Source organism: Cryptomeria japonica, chromosome 10 (assembly GCF_030272615.1).
Source record: "Cryptomeria japonica chromosome 10, Sugi_1.0, whole genome shotgun sequence".
In the NCBI taxonomy this organism is placed as follows: Eukaryota; Viridiplantae; Streptophyta; class Pinopsida; order Cupressales; family Cupressaceae; genus Cryptomeria; species Cryptomeria japonica.
The window spans coordinates 263,927,997-263,943,392 of record NC_081414.1 but is presented as its reverse complement, the minus strand read 5'-3'; positions in this window follow the sequence as shown (position 1 = coordinate 263,943,392).

Sequence of the window (15,396 nt, the reverse complement as noted above, 5' to 3'; positions counted from 1 at the left end):
TTGTTTTGAGATCTATCTGTTCACTTGTAGCCTAAGCATTCTAAGCATCCTATAGAGCACTAAGCATAATATCCAACTTAAGATTAATATGGCTTCTAAGTTCTCCAACCCTTCCAATAATCATCTCCCTATCATGGCTCAAACTTTTGATTTTATCAAGTAATGATATTATCTGATCTTCATGACTTCTCAAAGAAGCTGACAAGGAATCAACTAACTGATATATTATAGCTAATTGCCCTTCATGATCCTTGTACTCCTTCTCAATATCCTCAATAAATTTGGATAGTGATAAGCATGATTTGTAAATATTTCCTCCTTCGAACAATGCATCTTGCATGCTCTTTACAAAAGTATCTAATGTGGTTGTATCATCAACGATCAGTGTTTTTAGTATCTAGAGCATCTTTGTATTAAACTCATTTCAAACCTTTACCTCAGAAGATTTTTTAAATGATGCAAATTGAGTGTCCACGGAGTTGATTAAACTCTTCAACTGATTGGATCAAGTGTTTGAAGTGTTCTTCTAAAATGTAGGCATCATTTTTTTTTCAAAACACTGGATGCTATGGTTAGCAACATACTATCTTCTATATGAGACTTAAGAAGATCTTCACTGGCCTTTGCTTGATAAAATGATTCTACTTGAAGATTTTTAATGGGAGATAGAGAGGCAAGGTTAATTGGACCTTGTATAATTTTTGGATCATCAATAACTCGCTTGCCCTTCACTACCCCTGCAATGTCTCTTGCTTTAGTTTCAACTTCAACCTTAACCTCAACCTTCTTTGCATCTGCACCCTTCTCAATTATCTTAACACCTTATCAACAATGTCAACTGGAGGTTTTTGAGTATCCTCAATCTCATCTAGTTTACGTGCATCTTCTTTGTCTATTTTCATTTCTGAATTAGAAGGAATATCATCCTTTGTATGCACAATTCTTGAATCATCTTGAGTTTTCTCAAGGACAACTTCATATTGATTATGTAGCAAAACTCCTCTCTAAATTGCTTCAGTGTCCTTAACAACCTCATCTATTTTTCTAATTATTATCTTATTTACTCTAGTTTTACTCTGAAACTCATTCTTTGCTAGCCTAATTATTCTTGCAATCTCCTCATTAGCAATTACCGAACAGAGTTCTACTAATACATATTCTCTCAATCTCCCTTCTTCTTTATTTGCAATTTTTCTTGTTGCATCCAAAATTTCATACAAGCTCTTTGGTATTTCTAACATTATTTCAATTAGATCTTTACTATATACATTCAAGTATTCTACAGTCGCTTCCTCTAATGTTCTTTTACCATTTTCATCAAAATTGTCATACCAATCAGATAATGGCTTTAAATTTTCATTCTTCACAGCCTCATTCATAATCTCATCTAATGTTTTAGGAATTTTAATAGTAAATTTTCTTTTCTTAATCATTAGAGAAAAACTCACAATCATATCAGTCCTCAAACATCTAATTTTCTTTCCAATCTACAACTCAACCATTTCTTTAGATTCTTTAAATTGACTGAAAACTTCAAATTTACTCTTTAAAAAATATACCCATGTCCCTCTACTAAAATCATCAATAAATGAAACATAATATGTTTATTTTCCAATCAAAGGAACATTTACATAACCAAACACATCAAAATGAATAAGATCCAAAACACCACAAGATTTATGAGAACTCAAGTAAAACTGGACGCGGTTTTGTTTTCCATAAATGCAATGCTCATAGAAATCAAAGTCAAGATTACAATCATTCAAATCTTCAATAGGATTTTTATTTTTCAAGGTCCTTAAACCCTTTTCTCCAATGTGGCCAAGTCTCTGGTGCCATAACATAGTCTTCTCTGTAGGTAACTTTTCTTTATAAGAAAAAGCACCCTTAGGTACCCAAAAGCCATGTCCATCTATTGATGGTGAAATACTCAAATCTTCTGACGAAGTATCCATAAATTCTTTTTATAGAAGTTCTATTACACTCAATATTGTATGCCTCTAAGTGTTGAACCTAACACCTCTAGCAACCACCATACAACCCTCAATCATCTAACATCCTGCATTAGAAACAACTACCTGCACACTTGCATCTATTTGTTTGCTCATAGATAATAAAATTTATTTTAATCTAGGGATATGCAACACTCTGCCAATCTTTTTTATTCTACCATCGGGAAACCTAATCCTAACTTTACCACAACCAACACTATCTAAATATGAATCATCACCCAATTAAACCTTGCCTCCATTAAGTTTTTCATATTCAAAAAACCAATCTCTATTGGAAGTTATATGAAAAGATGCACCTGGGTCAATTAACCATGCATCATTACCTACATGAGTAGCTAAAGAAACAATGAATGCATCACCATCTTCCTTCTCAGAATCAAAATCATAATAGAACTTCTTTTTCTTCTTCTTTTCTTCTTTGCAGTCCTTACCGATGTGACCTATTTTACCGCAATTCTAGCAAATGACTTTGGAATTTTTCAAGAGATTTTGATCTCCCTTTGGATTCAGACTTATTGTGCTTCTCATTCTTCTTGCCATTTTTCCTAGGTCTTCCATGAACAGTTAGGGCTTCCTTTGAACTAATAGATACCTTCCCTTGCATCTCTTCTCCAAGTAGGGCACCCACCACATCTTCATACTTCAAAACAATAGAAGTACTACCTATAGCCATAACAAGAGAATCCCACGAATCAGGCAAAGAACAAAGCAAGATCTGACATTTCTCCTCTTCGTCCATCTTAACACCAACATATTAAATGCTTCTAGGTGATCTACACTTCATCCACCCTCTTCTATCTTCAAGGATTACAATTTATTCCATAAGAAAATTTGATTCAGTAAGGATTTCACTTGATACATTTCACCAATCTTAGTCCATAGCTTCTTTGCAAAGTTCTCTTCGTGGACATTGATCATAATAGAGTCTACCAAGCACATTATTATTAGACCCTTGGCTTTACGGTCCATAACATCATATTGAGCAGCTGCAATAGGATCTAAGGTTCTTGAGACATTCACATCAATAGCATCCTACAGATCTCGATCTATTAGCAAATTTTCCATCTTCAACTTCCACATCTCAAAATTACTTCCATTAAATTTCTCCACCTCTATTATCCCTGATGAACTTTCCATCTGAAAATTCTTGCAACAAGATCAAAAATTGTCTTCTGCACAAGCTCCCACTCAAATCTAGATTAGTTCAAAAAACCCAACAACCCACAACTGAAACTAAAGGTGATCAAGCTCCGATACCACATGTAAGGAAGTTAAGTACCAGAACAACTTCCTACACTAACCTTGAGAGAAGGGTAATGAAAAAAAATTTACAGATCATTACAACTATTATAGAAACTTAATAGAAATAAACTTAATAATATTCATACCATAACATAGTGATTTACATGGGGAAAACCCTATCGGGAGAAAAACCCCACACTCCAAAAGCATCTCAATATATTATTCAACAAACAATAATAGATTATAGTATACTTCCAAAGAAAGCTCTTCGCAGTAGTACCACTAATTGAAGATTCAGTGGTAACTCAATAGCCATAAGACTCTTACACTTAACCTCTATCTCGCGCACCTCATATATAGGAGATACAATACAAGAAACCGTCAAACGGTATTACAAAACCATGGGCTAAAACCACCCAATAAAGGATAGCCGACCTTATCTCCATTCTAGAGGCCCTATGACATGTCAAAACAAACATCAACACATGTACCTCCCTTTTATAGCTCATTTATGGTTCTGATGTAATTTATATTTCCTATTTTAGGAGTCCAAACTTTTGGAGGCCATAACTTCAGAACCATGTGTTCAATTGATGAATCATTTGAAGCGTCGGAAATCTCGCAAAGTGCACTATCACCTCATAAACTTCTATGCCATTTATGCCCACTTTTTAGGGCATTTTAGAGGGTCTAAAGTCCTCAAAATTAAGTTTAAACCTTTCGTTGCACACCTCCAAAATAGAAACTTTAATATCTTCAAAACTAGTTATGATCTTGCGACAAAACTTTATCGGTATGCTTATCTAGCCAACCAAAAGCTTTGGGGGTAATTTCACACCATTTCATGCTCAAATGAAAACTTACTATAAATAGTAACCTCATGTAAATGCAAGGTTGAGACACCATTTTTCCCAACAGATGGAAAGGTTGTAAGAAATAAGGCAAGGTTGGTTTGAAAAGGATACACTCAGATTGAAGGCATTGACTTTGATGAAACTTATGCCATGGTTGCACATATGGAGGCAATCTGGATGTTCCTAATGATTGCATCATTTAGGACTTCAAGGTGTATTAGATGGATGTAAAATCAGTATTCTTGAATGGATAATTGAAAGAAGTTTACATTGAACAATGAGAAGGTGTCAAGTTGAGAGATGATCCAAACATTGTTTGGAGACTGAAAAAGACATTGTATGGACTAAAATAAGCCCCTAGAGCCTGGTATGGAAGACTAGACAAGTATTTGACTGATCAAGGATTTCAGAAAGGTTCAACTGACAACAATTTATACTTCAAAACTGATTCAGGTAAAACCTTAATTGTAGTAGTATATGTTGATGATATAATCTTTAGACGAAATGAAGGTATGTGTAGAAGATTTGCTAATGAAATGCAAAAAGAATTTGAAATGTCCATGATTGGTGAGCTAAATTTCTTCCTCGGTTTGCAAATTAATCAAAATGACAAAGGAATTTTCATTTCTCAGTCTAAGTATATCAAAGAGTTGTTAAAGAAGTTTGGGTTGGATAATTCCAAACTAGTGTGTACACCTATGACCACCAAATGCAAATTAACCAAGGACGATAAATCACCTAAGGCATATGCAAGTCAGTATAGATAAATGATTAAAGGAGTATTATATTTGACTGATACCAGACCAGATATCAGGTATGCAGTATGTTTGGTAGCTAGATCTAAGTAAGAACTAAATGAATCACATGTTGTGGCGGTAAAAAGGATTTTTTAGATATCTTAAAGACACAAAATAGTTTGGTTTGTGGTATCCTAAGAGCTTAGATTTTACCTTGACAGCTTATACAGATGCAGACTGGGCCAAAAATGTTGATGATAGGAAAAATACAAGTGGAGGAGAATTCTTCCTTGGTTCCCAGTTGGTTGCTTGGTCAAGTAAGAAGCAAGACTCCATGTCTTTATCTATAGCAGAAGCAAAATACATTGCAGTATCTTGTTGCACTTAGATTATATGGATGAAGCGGACTTTGAAGAACATTGGTGTAAATTTTAATGACACTATCTCAATCATGTGCGATAGTACTAGTGTAATAAATATTTCAAAGAACTTGGTACAAAATTCCAAAACAAAGCATATATCCATTAGGCACCACTTCTTGAAGGAAATTTTTTTTTGATAATGAGGTCAGACTTGAGTATGTATCTACAAAATAGTAGATTGTAGATATATTCACTAAGGCATTGTGCAAAGATACTTTTTAGTATCTCCGACAGAAGTTAGGGGTATTACCCCTCTCTAGTTTGAACTAATGTGCATTTTGACGTGCATTGGTTCAGTGAGTAGCCTATATATTCTTTTCTGGATAGATGCTTATGTGCTTCCTTTTAGGGGAGAAGTAGTGAGTTTATCAGGGGGAGTTTTGTCCACCTTTGTCATTTTTGTCAAAGGGGCACACTGAGAGAGAGAGAGAGATTTTGCATGATAATTCATTTACATGATTATTTGTTGATGTTGATGATGGATGTTTCCATCAATGACAAAGAGGGAGACTGTTAGCATTATGTTGTGTGTTGTCATTGATGTCAAATCATGTGGTTCAAATTAGTTTCAAATGTGGCATATTATGCAAGTGCTTGAATAAGGTGTATTGAGCGTTTGGAGGTTTCCTGGATTTATTGGATATTTTGGCTTTTTGAAAAATATTATTCAGTGCTATTTTTGGGTCCAGATTGGTCTAGAGCTTGATGTTTTTGCCCGGACATTGAAGTTGTGTAATGACAGTTATATAGCATGTAGATAATGTTTTGGGTCTGGACATTGAAGTTGTGTAATGATAGTTATATAGCATGTAGATAATGTTTTGGGTTCATCTTTGATGATGCATGTAACATGTTGACATGTTCAATGAGGAACGGTGTAATAAGGTCTACCTCTCATTCTTTCCCACCATCGAAATGTTTAGTGGAGACCTATTTTAGATCTTTGTCTTAGCTAACATTGATGATTAGGTTTTGTTGGATATAGTATATGTAGGTGTATGATTTGATGGGTTGACATATGGCTTTTTGTGTTAAAGAGATCTGATATTGAAAGAATCATGTTGCTTTGTGAGTGTAGTGTTACGAATTGTTACCGTAAGCAATTCTGGCAATGCGGACTAAACAATTTGGGCAATGTGGACTATGTTTTTCAGTGGTAGACTATCTTTATCTTTCTTCTTTGGCAATGAGCCTTTCTAGGCAGTGAGCCCTCCAACAATGATCTCACCTACAATGAGCACCTTGGTAGAGAGCCATATTTTGTAAAAATCACCCTAAACAATGTCACCTTAATCGGTGTTTATATATTGAGAATTATAATTCTCCATGGTTTTTCCCTTCTTGGGTTTTCCATGTAAATTCTGGTATTTCTTATGTCTGATTTGTTTTGTGCATGTGCCTTCATGTTTTATCAATTCTGCTAGTTTTTTTAGATCTATGAATTAAGTTTAAAAGAAAAATTTATTGTCAACTGATTCACCCCTCCTCTCAATTTTTGGGATATTCAACATCATCAATCATGTAAGAATTGTCATCAATCTATATTTTTCCATGAATTGGTGGGAGCAAATCAAATGCAATAACATGATCCAAGGACAATCTCATAAAGTCTCTTCAAAGGACTTCTCTTTTATCAGTGCAATCCTCCAAGAAATCCTCTAAATGAGGCTTATGAAGATACTGACTTGCCCCATAAAGATTTTGTTTGACATAAACCCTTACTATCAAAATTACTTCTAAGAGGTAGGGAGCGAAAACCAAACTTGGCTAACAACTTATCAAAAAATTTAGTAGTTTCACTACTTTTACAAGTAAAATGGGATAAACTCAAAGGCAAAGTATACTCTTTCTTCCTTATAGATACAAATTTGATATTAACAAGAGTCATTTGGAAACAAATTTCTAAGAATGCAAGATAATAATAAACATACCTCAACAATATTATTGGGGCCTTTTCATAGCCTCCAATTCTCAAATAAGAGAAAGTATTGAACTAAATATAGTAGCTTTCAAACTGCATTATCAAGGAGGTGGCTTCTATTGAAAATCTTTTATTTGGAGTTCCCTCAATTATTCCTATGAGGGTCATTAATAAAACATCATGAAAATGAGAGGCTTCTTTAATACCTTATCTCCTTTGCAATGAGGAAAGCAATTATATGCAGGCATACCTTTTGTGAGAGAGCCTTATCTTCTTAAACCAACCCAAATAGGTTCTCTAGCAGCTAACACATAGAAAATCGCATAACACAAATGAAATTACTGTTTTTTTCCAAATTTCATTAATTTCACATGTGAGCAATCACTCATCACTCTGGCCCAATCCACATAGTGATCATCATCACAGATTATCAAGATAAACTAGAACATTCATTCTTCAAAATATTCTACCTTAGACCTCCCAATGACTCAGTACAATAACATGATCATGTCAGCAATATCATCCCAAAAAATCTCAATTTTTATACGAGAAGGGATTTTGGACTTGCCTTTTTGTTCTACTTGCCACCAACTATGGGCTATATGAGAGAGACACCAATCTATTTGGTTCTAGAAAAATTCCCAACCCATCTACAAAGAAACACTTACATATTGCTCCCTTTCAAGTATTTGGAAAGAAAGAGCCACAGAGTCGACATCAATTCTAGCTACCATGGACTTGTTTAGGCTTTGAATTTTGCAAGAGTATGGATTATAATTTTGGGCATAGGCCAAAAAGTAATTCAGGACATGTAATGGTTGGTGGGTATCCTCCAACTTGTAGGAGGCCATTGTCCATAATTTTTTGTGCTATGGGAGACCTATTCTAATTTTTCAACCTCCTAATAATATCATTGAAATCCAAATCCTAGATGTTTGGGTCTCTGATATTGTCTAAGCAACTCTCTATAGTATATTGCACTTTAGACTTCATTTGGCTCAAAATACAAAAAGTTAGGGCTTTAGTAATTATAGAGGGTGTTGAATTGAAAAGGAGTGTGATGGGAATATAGTAGCAATAAGTACTCATGAGCCTAAATATTAGAAACTCCTTTCAATTTAATCTACTACAATTCCGAAAAATCAACTAAACTGCCAGAAAAGACACAAAATCATTCCTCAAACCCGATTCTTAGACACTTGCAAATTTGTTGTTTCTCCAAACTCTCATGCAATTATAAGATCATCTTTAACAGACTTAGTAGAAAGGTGATGGCTATAGTCATGCCTAGAGCATTTAATTCATTCATTTCTTATGGCTCTCCATTTGACCTAGGTATTTTAAAAAGAGTGAGTTGTCATATCCCTCATTAAATTCCTTTGATATGTAATTCTTATTGACATCACCACAGGAACATATCCACAAAGAGAGACCACCTTTTCTATTTAGGATCAGGTCATCAACAAAAAACTTGAACCGCAGAACCATTGATAAAGTGTGTGTGAGAATTCCCTAAAAATGCAACTAGCCAATAAATATGACATGTGAGGGCCCTTTTATCTATACTTAATAAACTAACTTGGATTGAATATTGGAGATCGAGAAAAAATAAGACTTAGAAGTCATCAAGTTTCCAAGGGTTAACGTTCCAACCGAATGCGGTTAGCAGATAATAAAGGGTAGGGCACTTTAACACTATATGTTGGTATTTTGGATGTGTTGCATTGGTTTTTTCATTGATGTCAACACTTTTCATCACTTGAGAACACCTATCAGCACTTGGAGATTCTTGATTATGTTCACCGACATGATTCAGTGACTTATGCATAGTCACCGATATCTAGTTCACCGATAGGTTATATTGTTCACCAGCACTTGGAATGACTTGGAGATTACCTGGTTATGTCGAAGACATTGTTTGGACACTTGGTTTGGTGATTTGATTATTGGTATAATTGGTTTTGCATATTTGTTGTTACCGATAAATAGGTCTAGGTTATGGACCAACAAGCATTATCTATTCAAATCAACACAGCACGTTATGGAGATGATTTGTTATTGTTGTAAATGCATTGAGCCGACATGATGCATTGCATATTGATTCATTTGTAATTGATTTAATGTAATATTCTTTGTAAGTCAACCTACACATTTGGTCTTAGGCTTTGCTATATATGTGAGATCTCATTTTTGAGATTGAATGAGGATGTAGAGAAGTGGTAAAAAGATTGTAATAAGGTATATGCGAATATAAGAAGAGTTATACACGCAAACATCATTTGAAGATTCAAGGAAAGTATGAAGAAGACAATCTAATCTTAACCGATATTGAATTCAGCATATGAAGATGCTATTTTGTGCAATACATTATCATTGGATTTAATCATCCAATTGTAGTCAGTGTGACTCCCATTTTGTGATTGAGTAGTGAGCTCTAGGCAGTTGGCCTTTCTGCATGTGCAGACCCCATATTGTACACACATACTATCTACAGTAGTATCATCTGATTGTGGGTAAGGTTTCCCACCGTGTTTTTTCCTCTTACAGGGTTTCCACATACAAATAATTGTGTTATGTGTTGTGTATGTTATTTGTCTTTCTGTTTCATGCATTAAACTTTACCGGTACTATTATTAATTGCTAAACTGTCTACCGGCATTAAAGTTTGGTTTACCGGTATTATGCACTAATTTTGGTTAAGTTATATTTAGGTTGAATTTAATAGACAACTGATTCACCCCCACCCCTCTCTCAGTTGCCTCCAAGTCCTAACAATTGGTATCAAAGCCTAGTCCTCTTTTTGTAGAAGTTTAACAGCTTGAGGAGATTCTATGGCAGCTAGCTATTTCAGGAAGGATAGTCTGAAGCTTGATGGAACTAACTATGGTATATGGAAGATTAGGATGGAGACTCATCTGAATTTCATTAGAAAAGACATATGGGATGTTACAAAGAATGGCTATGTTGGTCCTACTCAAGGTCAACCTAATCCACCAACCTTGGCTAAAGATGAGGAAAATGATTGCAAAGCAAGAGAAGAACTTTTGAGCACATTGTCAGATCAACAAATCATGGGATTATCAGACCGATCTAATACTAAAGCTATTTGGGACAAATTGGAGACAATGAATGAAGGTGATACCACTGTCAAAATTGCAAAACTGGAATGCTTTCGGGTCGGGTATGAAAATCTGAAAATGGAAGAAAATGAAAGGATTTCTGCTTTTATGGAAAGAGTAAATGAAATTGTTTTGGGTATATAATGTTGTGGAGGATCCTTAAGTGAAGATAAAATTGTTTCTAAAGTTTTAAGAGCATTGCCACCGGCATATAAAATGAAAGTAACTGCTAATGCATCAGTATCTAGAGATACTTTGGTTGGAAAACTTTCAGCTTTTGAACTTGAGGAATTTGGTCCTATTGCTACAATTAAGACAAATTTGGCTTTCAAGACATCATCATCATCTACATCAGCATCATCATCATCTAAAAAATCTGATTGGAAAGCACTGTATGCTAGAGAACTTGAAGAAATCAGAAGAGAGAATGAAGATTGAAAGAAGAAGCTAAAAGAACATATAAGCCTAGCCCTAAATATCAAAGGTACAGATTTAAGAAGAATAAAGACAAATCATGTTATTATGCTGATAAAGGAGTTACTGATGATTCTGATGAGGAACCGATAGACAATGGATGGGCTTTTGTTGCTATAACAGAAGACCAACCGGCACCTACTCTTCAACTAGTAGAATAGGCCCTGGAAGCTAAAATTGAAGAAAAGGATGAATGGATCATTGATTCCAGATACTCACATCATATGACTAGTGATAAGAGTAAATTCTTAACCTTTCAGGAATACAATGGAGGTATAGTAAGATTTGGAGGTGACAAAGCTTGTTTGATCAGAGGAAAAGGCACTATATCTTTTGATGGTAAGCACAATACTGATAATGTTTACTATGTTGAAGGTTTGAAACATAATCTTTTGAGTGTTGGTCAATTAGTTGAAAAAGGATTTCAATTACAATTCGACAATGGTAAATGCAAAATCAGGAATAGAACTGGTTTGGAAATTGCAACCATTAATCATACTAGAGGTAATATCTTTCATTTGAATAACAATGAGAAGACATGCTTGATTGCACATATTGATGAAAGTTGGTTATGGCATAAAAGACTTTGTCATGTAAATTTTGATTGCATTGTGAAAATCAGTACAACTAAGGTAGTAAGGGATTTACCTAAGATTGTTAAACCTCACAATCCGATATATAAGGAATGTCAATTTGGAAAGAAAGTTAGAACAACTTTTAAGAGTATTCTAGAGAAATCTAATCATGTTCTTGACATAATTCATACTGATTTATGTGATCCAGCAAGAACTAGAAGTTTACAAGGAGATAGATATTTTATGCTAATCTTTGATGATTATTCTAGAATGTATTGGGTTACTTTTCTCAGGGAGAAATCAGAAGCTTTTGGGAAATTCAAACTATTCAAAGTGATGGTAGAGAATGAAACCGGTAAGAAAATCAAACGCTTGAGTTTAGATCAAGGAGATGAATTCACATCTAAGGAATTTAATACATTCTGTGAAGTGAATGGAATCATAAGACAATTATCAACACCTCAGACACCCCAGCAAAATGGAATTGTGGAAAGGAAGAACATAACTATTTTGGATGTAGCTAGAAGAATGATATCAAAAGCAAACCTACCTCATGTGTATTGGAGAGAAGCAATGAATACAGTTGTTTATACACTCAGCAAAGTTCACATGAAAGGTGAAACCGGTAAGACCCCTCATGAACTATGATTTGGTAATACTCCTACTCTTAAATATTTTATAATATTTGGAAGCAAATGTTATATTAGGAGAGATGAGTATGTTGGCAAATTTGATCCTAGAAGTGATGAAGGAATATTTCTTGTTTATTCATCTAAGAGCAAGACATGTAGATGTTTTAATAAGAGATTACAAAAAATCATTGAAAGTACAAATTAGAAGATTGATGAACAGTTTAGAGGTAATTCAAGGTCAATGGACTCTGAACCGGCAATAAAGATTATCACAAATGAACCTACAATGAGTACACCAGTACAAAATGTTGATCCAGTCACACCAGGATCATCTGAGAATTCCACAGTGATTGAAGAACAACAGCAAGTGAAAACACCCCGGTATGTAAGATTGAATCACTCTGAAAGTCAGATTATTGGGAACAAGTATCAAGGAGTTGTGACTAGAGAAAGACTAGCAAATGAAGAGGTATGTCTAATTTCTCAAATTGAACCAGCAACTATTAATGAGGCATGTGAAGATAAACATTGGATTAAGTCTATGGAAGATGAATTGGAACAAATTAAAAAGAATAACACATGGACATTGGTTCCCGGGCCTAAAGACAAAAATGTAATTGAAACTAAATGGGTATTCAGAAATAAATTCAATGAAGATGGTAAGGTAATCAGAAATAAAGCTAGATTAGTGTGTAAGGGATATTCTCAAAAGGAAGGAATTGATTATAATGAAACCTTTGCACCACTATCTAGAATTGAGGCAGTTAGATTATTCTTAGCTTTTGCAGCACACAAGAACTATAAAATATATCAAATGGATGTTAAATGTGCATTTTTGATTGGAGATCTAGAAGAGGAAGATTACATTGAACAACCTAATGGATTTTCTTTGACAGATGACAAAGATATAGTTTGCAGGTTAAGGAAAGATTTATATGGATTGAAGCAAGCTCCTAGAGCTTGGTATGCTAGATTGGACAAATATCTTTTGAAGCTTGATTACACTAAAGGTAATGCTGACAGCAACTTATATTACAAACTAATGATGACATCATGGTTATTGAAGTTTTTGTTGATGATATTATTTTTGGAGGAGAAGATGGATTGTGTAAAGACTTTTCTAATAAGATGCAGAAAGAATTTGAAATGTCTATGATTGGAGAGATAAAATTCTTTTTAGGATTGTAGATTTCATAGATTGACAAAGGTATATTCATAAATCAATCAAAGTACTTGAAGGAATTACTTAAGAAATTTGGCATGGAAAACTCTAAACCGGTAAGCACACCTATGACTACAACTAATAAAATATCTTTGAAGAATGAATCAATGCCTGCTAATCCAACAAGCTACAAATCTATGATAGGAAGTTTACTATATTTGACACAAATAAGACCTGATATTATGAATGCAGTATGTATTGTTTCAAGATTTCAGAGTAATCCTAAGGAAAATCATGAATCAGCAGTGAAAAGGATTTTCCAGTATCTACAATGAACAACAAATCTTGCTTTATGGTATCCTAAAAATGAAAATTTTGATTTATGTGCATACACAGATGGAAATTAGGCGGGAGATGTAGATGACAGAAAAAGCACCACTGGTTAAGCATTTTTTCTTGGTAGCAGACTAATCTCATGGTTGAGCAAGAAATAGAGTTGTAAATCTTTATCAATAGCAGAACCAGAATATGTTGCAGCAACAACTAATTGTACACAGGTATTATGGATTAAGAAAATATTGAAGGACATAAAGGTAAAATGCAAAGAACCAATAACCATTTACTGTGATAATATGGCAGCAATAGATATATCTAAGAATCCGGTATTTCACTCTAAAACTAAACATGTTTCAATCAAATTCAATTTTCTAAAAAAGAATGTTGAAGCAAAGGAAGTGAAATTGGTTTATGTGAATACTAAAGAGCAGATTGCAGATATTTTTACTAAGCCTTTGCCTAAGGAAACTTTTGAATATCTCAGAGATCAGCTTGGAGTTATACCTTCACTGGTAGAGACTTGGATAGTTGATGCTTGGCATCAGACCGACAGAATCAACAGAGAAATATTTTTCTCAGCTTTGATGAGGAGAGCTACTTCTCAGGGGGAGTAGTTGGCTGAATTGATAAGTTGGTATTTTGTAATAAGTTCTATGAACTGTTGTATTTGGTTTTGTATTTCTTTGGCATATGATGTCAAAGGCGGAGAGATATCTATGGAAAAACACATTATCTTTTGGGGAGAGATTATTCATTCGAGGAGAGATTGTTACTCTCTATATCTGTATTTTGATTTCTGGTTAATGATCTCTTTGGGAGATTGTTGGTTTTTGGTTTTGGGCATTTCTACTTTGACACTTAGATAGTTTTTCCATCTTGTGTTGCCATCAATGCCAAAGGGGGAGACTGTTGGCATTTTGGATGTGTTGCATTGGTTTTGTCATTGATGTCAACACTTGTCATCACTTTAGAACACCTATCAGCACTTGGAGATTATTGATTATGTTCACCGCCATGAATCAGCGACATGCACAATCACCGGTATCCGGTTCACTGGCACTTGGAATGACTTGGAGATTACTTAGTTATGTTGAAGACATTGTTTGGACATTTGGTTTTGGTGATTTGATTATTGGTACAATCGAGTTTGCATATTTGTTGTTATCGACAAATAGGTCTAGGTTATGGACCGACAAGCATTATCTATTCAGATTAACATGGCACATTATGGAGATGATTTTTTATTGTTGTAAATGCATTGAACCGACATGATGCATCGCATATTGATTCATTTGTAATTGAATTAATTATAATATTCTTTGTAAGCCAACCTACACATTTGGTCTTAGGCTTTGGTATATATGTAAGATCTCATTTGTGAGATTGAATGAGGATGTAGAGAAGTGGTAAAAATATTGTAATAAGGTATATGTGAATATAAGCAGAGCTATACATGCAGACATCATTTGAGGATTTCGGGAAGGTATGAAGAAGAGAATCTCAGTTTAACTGGTACTGAATCTAGCATATGAAGATGTTATTTTGTGCAGTACATTAGCATTGGATTTAATCATCCAATAGTAGTCAATGTGACTCCCATTTTGTGATTGAGCAGTGAGCTCTAAGCAGTTGGCCTTTCTATATGTGCAGACCCCATATTGTACACACATACTATCTGCAGTAGTATCATATGATTGTGGGTAAGGTTTCCCACCGTGGTTTTTCCCCTTACAGGGTTTCCATGTACAAATAACTGTGTTATGTGTTGTGTATGTTATTTGTCTTTCTATTTCATGCATTAAAATTTACCGATACTATTATTAACTGCTAAACTGTCTACCGAAATTAAAGTTTGTGAAGAGGGGAAAAAGACCTGTGAGGTGGATTAGTTAATAAGCATGCAAGTCAAA